The sequence below is a fragment of the Pholcus phalangioides genome, unplaced genomic scaffold (genome assembly GCF_987345545.1).
Source record: "Pholcus phalangioides strain wild (caught in Gottingen) unplaced genomic scaffold, Ppha-v1.0 ptg000008l_1, whole genome shotgun sequence".
NCBI classification, from domain to species: Eukaryota; Metazoa; Arthropoda; class Arachnida; order Araneae; family Pholcidae; genus Pholcus; species Pholcus phalangioides.
In genome coordinates this window covers 4,893,941-4,906,758 of record NW_028301601.1, presented here as the reverse complement: position 1 = coordinate 4,906,758, position 12,818 = coordinate 4,893,941, and positions in this window count along the sequence as shown.

Genomic DNA, 12,818 nt, shown 5'->3' with positions numbered 1-12,818 from the left:
CTTAATGGTTAATCCGGCCCTGCCTTTGATGTACGGAATTTCTTCACCGATTCTTCACTCACCGTTCTTGTAAGAAAGTTTCAAAAGCAGAGCCCCCGATCCTTCAATGGCAACGTCATCACGACTTTCTCGGACGCAGAGAATAACAGGAACTGCATGTTCCTCGCCTTTTATCCCAATTGCAATGTACGGTGCGCATGTCACGTCTTTTAATGTGAATCTTATGACAAGTACAGCACCATCTATTGGTCAATTTTTGAACTATGTTTTTCTTATGCCAGACAAAATCCCATTGCTTCATGTATATTCAGGTGAAATATCAAGTAATTTCTTACCAGTGGTTCTATTTTTACCGCATTGTCAAAAACGAACTTTAATTATAATCACCCTGTATTACACAAACTATAAAGCACTGATTGACATGATATTGTATCGAAAGGAGAGAATTTCGGTAAATAGTTGAGCAGTGACTTTGTGATCGGTGATGGCCAACTCGATGGCTCACTACGCCACTGATGAAGCTTGAGAAGTTGGTGTAAAATAAAGAAATGGATATTGTTTTAGTTTTCTGGCGGCGGAGTTTTCTTTTTCTACGTAGGTATTGCAGTGCCGTCTAAACGCATGAGCCCACCCGGGGACGGCCCGGGGGCCTCAAGCGAAAAAGGGGCCTCTCAAAATGAGATCTGGTTGAAATTTTCGAGAATCTAATAGGTAGGGCCTAGCAAAAAGCACTTGGTCCGGGGGCCCATGATGGTGTTGAGACGGCCCTGAGGCATGGTGGACATATTCCGACTTTTATTCAGGAGAGCGTCGGTAGGACGTTTGGAGATGCAACGCATCATGGTGAATAAGCTTCTGAAAGATTCCATTTTTAGCACAATAAGATTTGAACAGGTCACTGACAAGACTTGTAGAGCAAGCAAATCAACCTTTAAGACAGAGGTCTTCAATTTTCTCGTCGCGAGCACTGTCTGTAGCAATCATGGGCGCCCCCCCCCCCCACAAGGGTCAGTCTGATAGGGCCCAGGGCGATTCTATTTTTTTTTTTTTTTTTTTTTTGCTATTTCCCGCTATAAATAGGGACCCGTGAAAGTTTGGTGTGGGGGGGGTGAAAAGGATCCCAGCCTAGGAGCCCTTCTCCAGGATGTGGGGGCCACGGTACCGATCATAAAAAAAGAGCACTCTTACGGATGGTGCCTGATAAATCAGTACGATACAATTCTCTCAATGCAATTTGTATAAGGTATTTAATTCGGGCATTGATCAAGTGCTCGCGAGCATGAAATTAGAAACAAACATTGAACACTCCGGGTGCTTCATGAAACACCGTGCTGCTTGCGAGCAACAGGTTGAAGATGTCTGCTTTAGGACAAGAGTCTTCCACCTTTTCTCGAGTCACGAGTACTGCCAATGCCAATCATCATCTAACAGGGAGCACCTCTTACGGAAAGGGTGATCAACCTTTAGGATAGTGTGAGTCACTTTATTTTTTTTGAAAACGTGTCGCGGACCACCTAAGTGATGTACAAATGTGCTACTGGTCTCTTGATTGATCTGTGAATGCATTGCTAACCGCTTAAGTGATCTAGGTTCGTGTATCCAGGAGGTAATGCTTGGATCCGCACATGACCGGCAGTGCTCCCTCCTCGAGAAAGGTTCCTTTGTCCTAAAGCAGGCATCTTCAACTGGTTGCTGGCCAGCACCATGGTGCTCTCCTGAAATACCAAGGGATCTCAATGCTCATGGTAGATTTCGTGCTCGTGAGCACTCGATCAATTAATCAGTTAAATATCCTGTAAAAATTGCATACGAGAATTACGATTATGCAGATTTCAAGCAAACGTATGTAAATGTTGCCATAAAGCATACAAACCTAACTCGTGGCCCTTGGAGTAATATGATATGGCACTAAGTGGGTGGGGGGGGGGGGGTAAAGGGAACCAAGTGATCCGCATATTTACAGATGACCTAAGCGGTCCATGGTAAAGTTCCAAATCACATACACAAACACATAAGCGGCCCATGCCATAACTCCAGATCACTTAAGCAAGGGATTCATGGCATAGTTACAGATCACTTGAAAAACCCGTGGCAAATTTAAATGATTCGGGGGAGAAGGAGTGATTGGGGCGAAAAAATATCCGTTCCACATGAAATACGGGACGATTCAACGAACCTGATGGTGTCTGCCTCGGCTTTATTCATAGCTGATGATCTCAGCCTCCACTCAATTCGAAGCTGAATATGTCTGCCTCAACTCAATTCGCAGCTGGAGATGTCTGCCTCGGCTGTATTCACAGCTGGAGATTTCTTCTTCCGCTTCATTCTAGGCTGAAGATGACTGACCCTATTCCAATCACTGCTGAAGATGTCCGCTTCATTTGCAGCTGGCGACATCGCCTCTGCTTTATTTGCCGCTGATGGTGTTTGGCTCGGCTCCATTCGTAGTTGAAAATATCTGCCTAGGCTTTATTCGCAGTTAGAGTTACGCAAATGTACCCTGGCTACATTTGCAGCTGAATATGTCTGCCTCAACTCCATTCACTGCTGAAGATGTTTGTTTCCGCTATATTTTGTAGCGGAAAAAACATCGCCTCTTCTTTATTCGCCACAGACGGTGTCTGCCTCGGTTCCATTCGTAGCTGAAAAATAACACTATAATCTTGGCTTGGGCTTGGGGGGTTATAACTCCAACCCCCCCCCCCTTGCGAACGTCAATGTCGCAGTTGAATACCTGAAACATGCATAATTGTAAATCTGGAATGTAATTTTTACAGGTTGTTCAATTGAAGCATTGATCACGCGCTCGTGAGCACGAAATCAGACACGACCATTGAGTGATTTCAGTGCCTCAAGGAACACCATGGTGCTCACGAGCAACAGGTTGAAAATGGCCACTTTAGGAGAAGGGGAGTGCTTCATTGATTGCCGCTGTGGTGGTCGAGTGGTCATAGTGACGGACTCGCATCGCGAGGATCCGGGTGCAAACCCCACCGTCGCCGCAGTGGTGGTCAGCTGAAGTTGGTTTTCTGTGGTTTCCAATTTTGAGGCGTGAATGTGAGCCGATCTTTCCGTTAAAATGTCTCGCCGCTGAGAGCAACGGGCCTACGACGGTATAATTATTCATTCATTACACTTCAATCACTATGAGTTGAGAAAAAAACTCATAATTTAAAAAAATTGATTGCAGATGGCATTATCTTCAAATATAATGCTGGGCCACTTGAGTGATCTGGTACTCCGCCGTGAGCACTAAAGTGATTTCTAAATGTAACTTAGGAGATGTGGAAATCTGCGGTAAGCAACACGGGTCATTTTAGTGATCTGTGAATTTGCAGCAGGATATTTAAATTAACTGAAGATGTGCCACGCACCACTTAAGTTCTAACTGTCCTACAGGTCACTCGTTATCCTGACGATAAGAGTGGCTTAGAGCGTGTGCAAGTATGGGAGTGACCAAAAGAGTGATCTGGAGTGAGAGGGGGGGCCCAAATCAGTGAGTAACAAAAAGCCCAACTTAGAGAGTGTATAAGCATAGAAGTGACCAAAAGAGTGTGTAATCATTGTAGTGATGAATAAAGTAGCCCAGTGAGCAAGGGACCAAATCAGTGAACGACCAAAAGAGTGACCTAGAGTGAGTGCAAGCATGTAAATGTCCAAAAGTGACCTCTATAGTGTTTGCGATCGTGTGTGAGTGACGAAAACAGAGTGCAAGCATGGGAATAATTAAAAGAGGGACTTTACGTAAGTACAATCACATCAGTGAGCGACCAAAAGCGTGGCCTAGAGAGTGTGTGTAAGCATGGGAATGGCCTAGCCCTAGAGAGCGAGCAACCAGATCAGTGAACGACCAAAAGAATGGCCAAAAAATTACCAAGAAAGTAGGGGAATGACCAAAAGAGTGACTTGGAGACAGAGACGTATTTACACAGGGGCTGGGGGCTAAGCGGGCTGTAGCCTAGAAAGGCAAGTCTGAAGATTGAGTGGACAAGAAAATCGGACTAGAATGGGAGAAGAGCTGCAAAATTTTTGTGTAGCCCACGGTATTGTCCCCATCAGCGCTCAGCCCTCCCCCACTCCACTGCCCCGTAAATACGCCCGTGTTCCCAATTCATGAATGTTGATTCTTGAACCAAAATGACAGACTAGACATGTCTGACATGAATTCTTGAAATAATGACCGCACGAAAAGTAAAAATCGATTGAGTGAAAACCTGAATCGCGAATGACCTTCTTATCCTCAAATGCGATTCAGTTCACGGGCGTACAATCCAATCCCTCTGTAGTACATGCAAAGAAATGCGAGAGGCACGTGCAAAAAGAAGACATTAATTCATCATTCATAACCCCCGAGGGCTATTAAACGAAGCCGGCTATTCGACAGCAACTATGACCTTGCCCAGTCGACATGAATTTCAATGATAAAGAAAGAAGTCATGATGTAATCTCTTGACGGGGGCAAGGAAGCCGGTTGCTACCTGATGTATCCGGAATTAGAACTTCTCTTTCTCGAGTGAGTGACTATTGGAAAGTCTTCGGCCTTCTCTAGAGCACCATCAGAGGAAAAGCACCCACGTGACTGGTGGCTACCGCTCAGTGGCGGATTTTCGGTTCTGAAGCCTGTGGGAGCTACGCGAATTTTGTCGCCTTTCTTTCATTCTAGTTGAATTTTCCTGTGAACGCTCATTCCTCGAATACGCCTCCCTCGCTAAACCCGCTTGCCCCCCCCCTTGTAAATACGCCTGCTTCTCTAAGTCAGTGGTTCTCAACCGGGGGCCACGGAAGAAAATGGAGAAAGGAGCCATGACAGGTGGTTTGGAGAGCTGAGAAGAAAAATTAAGGTGTGAAGAAATAAAGATTTTATATTAGTGACTAACACTTACAGTGAGAAGAGAGAATCCAACAAAACCACCCATAAAACCAGGGCTTCTTCAGGGCATGGACCCACCCAGGCTTCACCGCCTACATTTTGCAACAAGTTCCCTAGGATGGGGGTTTTCTCAAGTCCCCGGCAAAATTTTTCAGACACCCTTCCCTATATGAAATTTATTGTATGAAAAAAAAAAAGATGAAAACCATATTAGGTCCCGGGCTGTAGCTCCGTCAGTCCCACTCTTGTGAGGGGCTTCATGCCCATAAGTGACCCCACCTTATGATATTTTGTATAGTGCAATTAATTTTGAAAATAAATAGAGGAAATATGTAGGCTGTTTATATTTCCAGCTGGGACTACCATAGCATCACTTCGCCTAAGGAGGGGGGGGGGGGGGGTCCATGATATTGAGACGGTCCTGATAGAATTCGGACTAGCGGGGAGATCAATAAATTCTAGGCTAGTGGACTGGAGGCCAATTTTCTTTGCAATATTTTCATTCAGTATAAATTCACTGAAAAAAATCATTTCAATACGTATAAAGTGTCTTCCTTCTAGATGAGAGTTGAAAACTCTGGGTAACACAGGGGAGCCACGAGAAAAAAATATGGTTCAAAGGGGGCCACGGGCAAAAAAAGGTTAAGAAACACTGCTCTAAGTCACCCTTTTGCTCTCACATTATCACACGCTCTCTAGCCCGTCACCCTTTACATTCACACCCTTGCACACTATTTTGGTCACTCACATGTTTGCACAGAGGCGGAAACAAGGGCGAAGGTGCAGGCGAGCCTGCGTCACGGGTGCTGAACTAGAGATACACCGAATTCACCCTCCTATTGCTATTTCTACGTTACTCGAGGGCGCCAAAATGCGTACTTGCCCCAGCTCACAAAGTATATAGTTGCGGCCCTGTGCCTGAACACTATTTTGGTCACTCACGTGCTTGCACAGCGTTTCGGTCACTTACATGCTTGAACACACACACACGCGCTCAAGGTCACTCTTTGGTCACATACTGACCTGACTGACCCCTTGCTCTCTAGGTCATTCCTTTGGTCATTCAAAGGATTTGATTGCTCTAAGTTCGTAGAACCACTGGTCAATCATTTGCAAGGACAAGAAAACTATTGGTGAATCAAAAAAAGCGCTTCGATTTGGTAATTGAAAAATCGATTTCGTCTGTCTGCCGGATTCGTAAATTTTAGTTGCGATGTTACTTTGCCCTGTGATGATTTACCAGTCGTTCTCTGGCCCATTTCTAGGGCCAGAGAACGACTGGTAAATCATCACAGGGCAAAATAACCATTGTTCAATCATCTCAACTAAAATTTACGAAGCCGGCAGACAGCCCAAATCGGGCTGGGGCCCGGCATAAATCTTTCTGATACGGCAACTAAAATTTACCACAAAATTGTCTTACGAACCAGACGTTATAACACCCGGACTTGACAAAAATAAATCTCTCTCTCTCCCTCCATACACGCACGCTTTTTCCTCACATGTTGCCTTCACGAGGCCACAATTTGTAAGCCCGCTGATGGCCCGCAAGGGCTAGTCCCAGTAATAAAATTTTAATTCTGGTCTGATTCAATCATTGCAAAGGCAAGACAAGAACGGGTAAGTCCTCGCTAGAGCTGGAGAAATAGAGGTAAATAATCGTTAGGGTGAAAAATCTACGGATAAACCATCAGGCCCGTAACTAGGCTCTGGGGCATGAATGAATGAACGCCAGAACTTTGCCACTGGACTTATCCCGTTGCCGAGATCTCTTCCAGCCCAGCTTCGTGGCAGAGTCTGGAACACTTTATTTAGTGTCAAAAAAAAAACCATAAAAACATTTTTACAACATATTTTCCCCGGACAATTGGTTACTTGTCGCGATTAACAAATTTTGTGGTGATTACAGACGAGATGGGATTAGGAGTCGGAGAAGTTTCGGGGTTTAGTTAAGATGAATGTACACATATTAGGATGGAGGTATGTTTTAAAAGCAATTGAGCGCCCTCCTCCTCCTCCATGCCATCTCATCTGTTATCTTACACTTGCCATATTATATACACAGGATACAAAAAGAAAGAGAAATGAGAATCTTATTGTGAAAAATAAGTAAAATATATATATATATATCCATCGTAGCGAGTCATGTCTCGCTTAACACCTTATTGGTGAGCAAATGGGTTTGATAACTTGCGACTAGAAGCCACCATCAGTTTTATTGGGTTGAGTTGTTCACTCGCTCCGGTGGATTTAATGAAAATATACAAAATAGAAGTATTGTGTGGGGGAATATATACAATTAGGGGGGAATCACCCGTGGCATCTCGCTTAGCACCTTATTCGGTGAGCAACATGAATACGACAATATGAGTACGCACGTGTGTTGTGGACATGAAATGCATGGACAACTTGAATGGAGGAAAGAGAAATACAAACATTTATATGCATATGTATAACTGCCAGGTCGAGTCGTCTCGTCCTAAACCTATTTTGGTGGGCTTGATTTAAATGGGGGATTGTCTGGAGAGAGCCTTAGCTAAGGATCAGCTTCGGTCTTGGTGTTTTGGTTGACTCGATCTGGCTGGTTATATTTATATTTAAAAAATATATATATATATATATATATATATATTATATAAACTACATGTGTAATGGTTATTATGAAACCATTCGTGTCTTCCCGCCTGGCACCCTAGCTAGAATAGCGGCATGAAGGACACTTGTGGTTATCACATTTACATCATTGTAACGGGAATGTCATAAAAATTCTTGTTCGGGTCCCGTTAGTACATGCTATATCATGTATTAGTAGTGACAGTCATGTGTGGATATGATTTTTGTTGTTGTTTTTATCCATTTCTGTTTTTTCTCCCACTTATTTTTGTAATATTTAAAACATTATTTTATAAATCTGGTGGACAGATTTCTTGTTTTTCGTTGGCGTGTATATATCGGGCAAGGCTAGTAATCCTTGCTGCTGTGTTTTTGTTTTTGATTATTTGAGTGAACCATTGTTTTCTATTGTTTTCGGAATATTTGTACATGTGTAGATGTTTTGTAAATTTGCTCTCTGTTGCATAGTGAACAGGAGTACCCACCATACCGCAGGCACATTTGTCTGTTCGGCGGCGTTTCCGTTCGTGTAGATATATAGGGAATGGGCCGTGTCCTGTTATGAAAATAGTCACCTCCCTATTCCAGTTTAGTGTGTTGTATGTGACTCGAGGGACAATTTCGTGCACTTTCCTAGCTGTTGTTCCTTGGTCCCAAATTTGCTGCCATTTCTGGAGGGTTGCTTGTTTAAGTTGTCGCTTCAGGAGCGTTAGTGGGAAAGGGTTATCAAGTTTATTGTCACAGTTGATTGCAGCTTTGGCTAGAGAGTCTGCTCTCTCGTTTCCAAGATTACCTACATGGGCCTTGGTCCAACCTAGGAAAATGTTTGGGTTATTTAATAGACGCCGCCTTAATACACGTACTATTGTGTTTCTATTTGTTGGATCTAGAAGTGCTTGAAGGGAGGAGCGGCTATCAGTTATCAGCGGCTCTGGGGCAACAGGGGCACTTCCTCAAAGCCCAGAGCCAAATGGAGGCATACAAAAAATTTACATAATAATAACCCTTTCGAAGGGCCTCAAGGAAAAATTGTCCCTGGGCACTGAGAAAGTACACTACGGCCTCATAAACCATCCTAGTGGCAAAGAAACAACGGGTAAATCATCATCATAAGGGGCAAGGGAAAACCACGAGTAAAATCATTACTAGGATAAAGGAGCTAAAAGTAAAGTGCCGTTGGTTAAGGGAGTTAAGAAGCCAAAGAAGCCGAGGTACAGTACGCACAACTTTTAACCGAACGATGGCGATATCTTGCGTTCTATTTATTGTAAAAAAGAAAGAAAGATATAGCATTATTCTTCGTTTGAGATCTTCCATAAGTGTATTAAGTTCATTTTTTCTTAAGGGGTCATCTAGATGTTAAAACTAGATCCAACTTTCCAAAGTTCAATGGTAACCCCACTTTTTCTTCCATATTCGGACTAAGTATCTCAAGAAATGCCGAAATACCAAATTTCATCAATTTTGAACGAACAGTTAGTGAAATATAAATTATCGAAAAACCAATGTGTCGTAATGTTAAACAGAAACATCTTGTTTTTGAGCATAATTGCTGAAATAGTATCTCATTACTTTTTATTTTAAATGATAGATTCTAACGGGCCAAACATAATTTTATTACTCGTTTTGAATTTGGCTTTTTTTAAATATGAGTTATGAATTATTAAAACATATTTTAAAAAATTATGAATAGAAGCATACATTAATTTTCACTTGATTCGAATCGGCATAGTCGAAAACCCTACAGAATCAATTTCCATTCCGATCTGACCGCTATTTCGCGAGATATGAGCGATTATATGAAAATGACCACTTTTAGGGACCATATACATGATATAAGTTTAAAACTCATTGAAAAATGTTTAATAAAACACATAAGTCACATAAAATGTTTAAATATGGAGCTCATAACTTTACTGAAATGGGCAATTATTGTTTTAAGTATACGGTGATACGATAAATAAGTCGTCCATCCAGTTTTTCAAACAGTTTTTTTAAGTATTCGAGTAAACAAATAAACAACGAAATTTTGCAATTTTTCACTCTATTTCAGAAATTATTTTCATTATTCAGACAACATTCATGAGCTGAAATGGCAAATATGGTAATGTGCAAAGAATTCACAAATTGATACCCTACAATTAAATTGATGTTAATATTTATGGGGATAATAATCAATAAATAACGGTTCTCCCAATAGCGTGAATAGTCTTAGTTTATGGTAGTGGCTATTGGTGGAGTCGTCGCAGCTAAAACCAAGACATTTCGTTTCATCCGTATTTATTTTGGTATTATTAAAAATTGGGGAATTGCAAAATGAAACAAAATTATAATATAAATTAGTACAATGTTCGACGGAAGATACTTGTTTTTTTTTCTAAATTGACGAAATTGTCGTCACAAACAATTGCTTTGTGGCACATCGTTTGAAATAATTACGGTATAAATACAGTCAAACCTCGTTAGTGCGTCACCCGGTTGACACGTCACTCCGCTTACCGGGTCACTTTTTGGAAGTCCCAATTGTCCTCAGGCAGGTATTGGCGCAACTATGGCTTACTCCGTTTAACGAGTCACTCCGCTTACTAAGTCATATTTTTGCTCTCCCAAGAGTGACTCATTAACGAGGTTTGACTGTATTCGTTCAATCACGGATAGAAAGTCACTAAAATGAAAAGCAATAAAAAAAAAAATGCTTGTTTTTTTTCACCTCCATAAAAATCCAAACACTCGCGTAGCAGCAGCATATGGAGTATTTATCGTTCGAAACTTGTTTGGTGTGTGTTTTCCCTCTGCACAATCGACCTTCAAATTCAGTTTCTCAATGTTTAGAGTGTCCCCAAACACATTTTCACTAATATCTCTCTCATTTTTATACTTACAGCGATGAAATTTTATTTTGAGGGTAAATGCAATGCGATAAATCAGATAAGACGGGAAAAAAAAATAAGGGTTTATATTGAAGAGATTTTGAAGCTTGAACAATAATAAATATGTAGATGACCCCTCATCGAGACGAATTGCACATAGTCGGGTAGAAAATCACAAACCATAACTTTTGGTGAGAAAACCGCTTCATTCTACAATTTTTAGAGTCCAAGATATCGCCATCGTTCGGTTACAAGTTGCGCGTACTGTACATGATATATATACATATACATATTTAATAAAAATTCCGGATGCACCCATCTTTCGGGAACGCTTTGATATCTCCTTGAGATGGGAAGCGGGGTGTGTCAGGTCCTTCAATGTTGAATGTACATGACCGTTCAAGGCAAATTATACATACTAAAGGTATCTAAGGGCTGGAATTAGCGGGGGACAAACGGGCTTCATACCCCGTGCAGCAACATTTAGAAAGCGGCAAATTTCAGGCAACGGGGAAAACCAAAACTCACCGTCATAAATTTATCTATAGTGAAGGGGGAAATCCTTTTTTAGCCCTCTCAGAAAAAATATTCTAGTTAAGGCTCTCTGAACTGGGTCTATTTCTCTAATGGGCAATCGCGTACCCAGAGCCCACAAATTTTCAGTGATTCAAAATTGGCTGCAATATGTAAGCAGGCCCACGTGCTCTCTTCCTCTGAGTACGTTTCTGCTTCAAAGGAGATTACTACTGAACCACACATACACACCTCGTCCATATTCCTCTGCGGAACTTCTAATGAATTGGTACATGTTGGAATGTGTGTGTGTGTGTAGCGAACCTGACGTGAAGTTTGTTTCTGTGTGATGGCTTGTTCTGTACAGTGTGTGCTTCCATCTGCCATCAATTTTTTCTAACTATGAGTGAAGTGTAATGATTGAATAATTGTACTCTTGTGTGTAGGCCTGTTGCTCTCTGTGGCGAGACTTTTTAAAGGGGAGATCAACTCGCATTTGCACCTCGGAGTTAGGAACCATAGAAAACCAACTTCAGCCGACCACCACTATGGTGACGGTGGGGTTCGAACCCGAGTCCGTCACTATTACCACTCGACTGCCATAGAGGCTGCTTCAAAGGAGACTACATATAAAGGGATACGAAAATTCATATTGGCCCACGACCAGAACTTATGCAGGGCCCTGTTTACCCTCGCATGGGCAAACGGGGCACGTGCTTAGTGCCCACAAATTATCGGGGGAGCCCCCAAAATTGGCTGCATGTGGTATTTTAGGCACAGCTCACGTGCTGGTGCACCCCATCCTTTCCGTACGTCGTTGTTTCAAAGACTAGATATAAGAGTTCCCGAAAATTCTTATTGATCCATTGCCGAACTTAGGGGCCGTTCAAGTATTACGTAAGCAAATTTTTAGCCATTTTTGACCCCCCCCCCTCTTTCATAAAGGGGTGGTTGCTGACGTAAGCATTATCCAAGCCCCCCCCCTTCCCCCCTTGTCATCAAAAGTCAGCAAATCGGAAACCCCCTCCCCCCCCATCGATGATGACGTAATACTTGGACGGCCCCTTATGTGAGAAACAGGTCCTGGCCCTGAATGGGAACATTTATTTTTAGCACTAGAGTATAGGCGGAGATAGACTTGGACGTCTGGGGGGGGGGGGGCACGGTGATGATAATGTCAATTCATCTATACATATATGCATTAGATCAGTCGACTTCACTTTTGATGCTGGGCCCCCTCCCCCCGTAACACCGCCCATGCACTAGAGCAGTGGTTGTCAACCTTTTTTTGTCCATGGCCCCCTTTCAACCATTACTCATTCATGTGGCCCCCCCTGCGAACATGAATAATTTTCTACTCCCCCTTCCTTTCTCTCCCCCCCCCCCCGTTTTCCCATTAGATAGTTATTCAAAAATTGTCTGAAGTGTAAATATTTTTGAATTTAATTTCTTTTAATTTTTAATTAATTAAAATAACGAAAAAGCAAAATGAACAGAATACAGTAAAAAAAAATAGAATACATTATTTTTAATCAATGTAAACTCTGGGCTTGAAGACGGCACAATACCATCAAGTTACTGTACTGGAGGATGAAATTTGTATTATTTCCAAATTAGTTTTTTTGTGTAAATGATTATGGTTTCTTTGAGAAATGTCAGTTGTAGCTTCTAAAATACGCCTACTTAAAATGATAAAACGGCAAAAAGTGGTAGCAAGCAGTTTTGTTATTTTCATTCTCTTCGTGCGGATAAAAGTAGTAATGAGGGAGTAGCCACACAAATGAATCACAACTGAAAAGTTCAACCTTCCACATCGTTTTCAACAATAATACATGTATCAAGGATATAGGTTTATGTTGTAGCCCTACTATGAATTTAAAAAAATGAACTAAAATACGTGTGAAAAGTTTTTAAATATTTGTTTGAACCATTTCATTCCAGAGAAATCATGC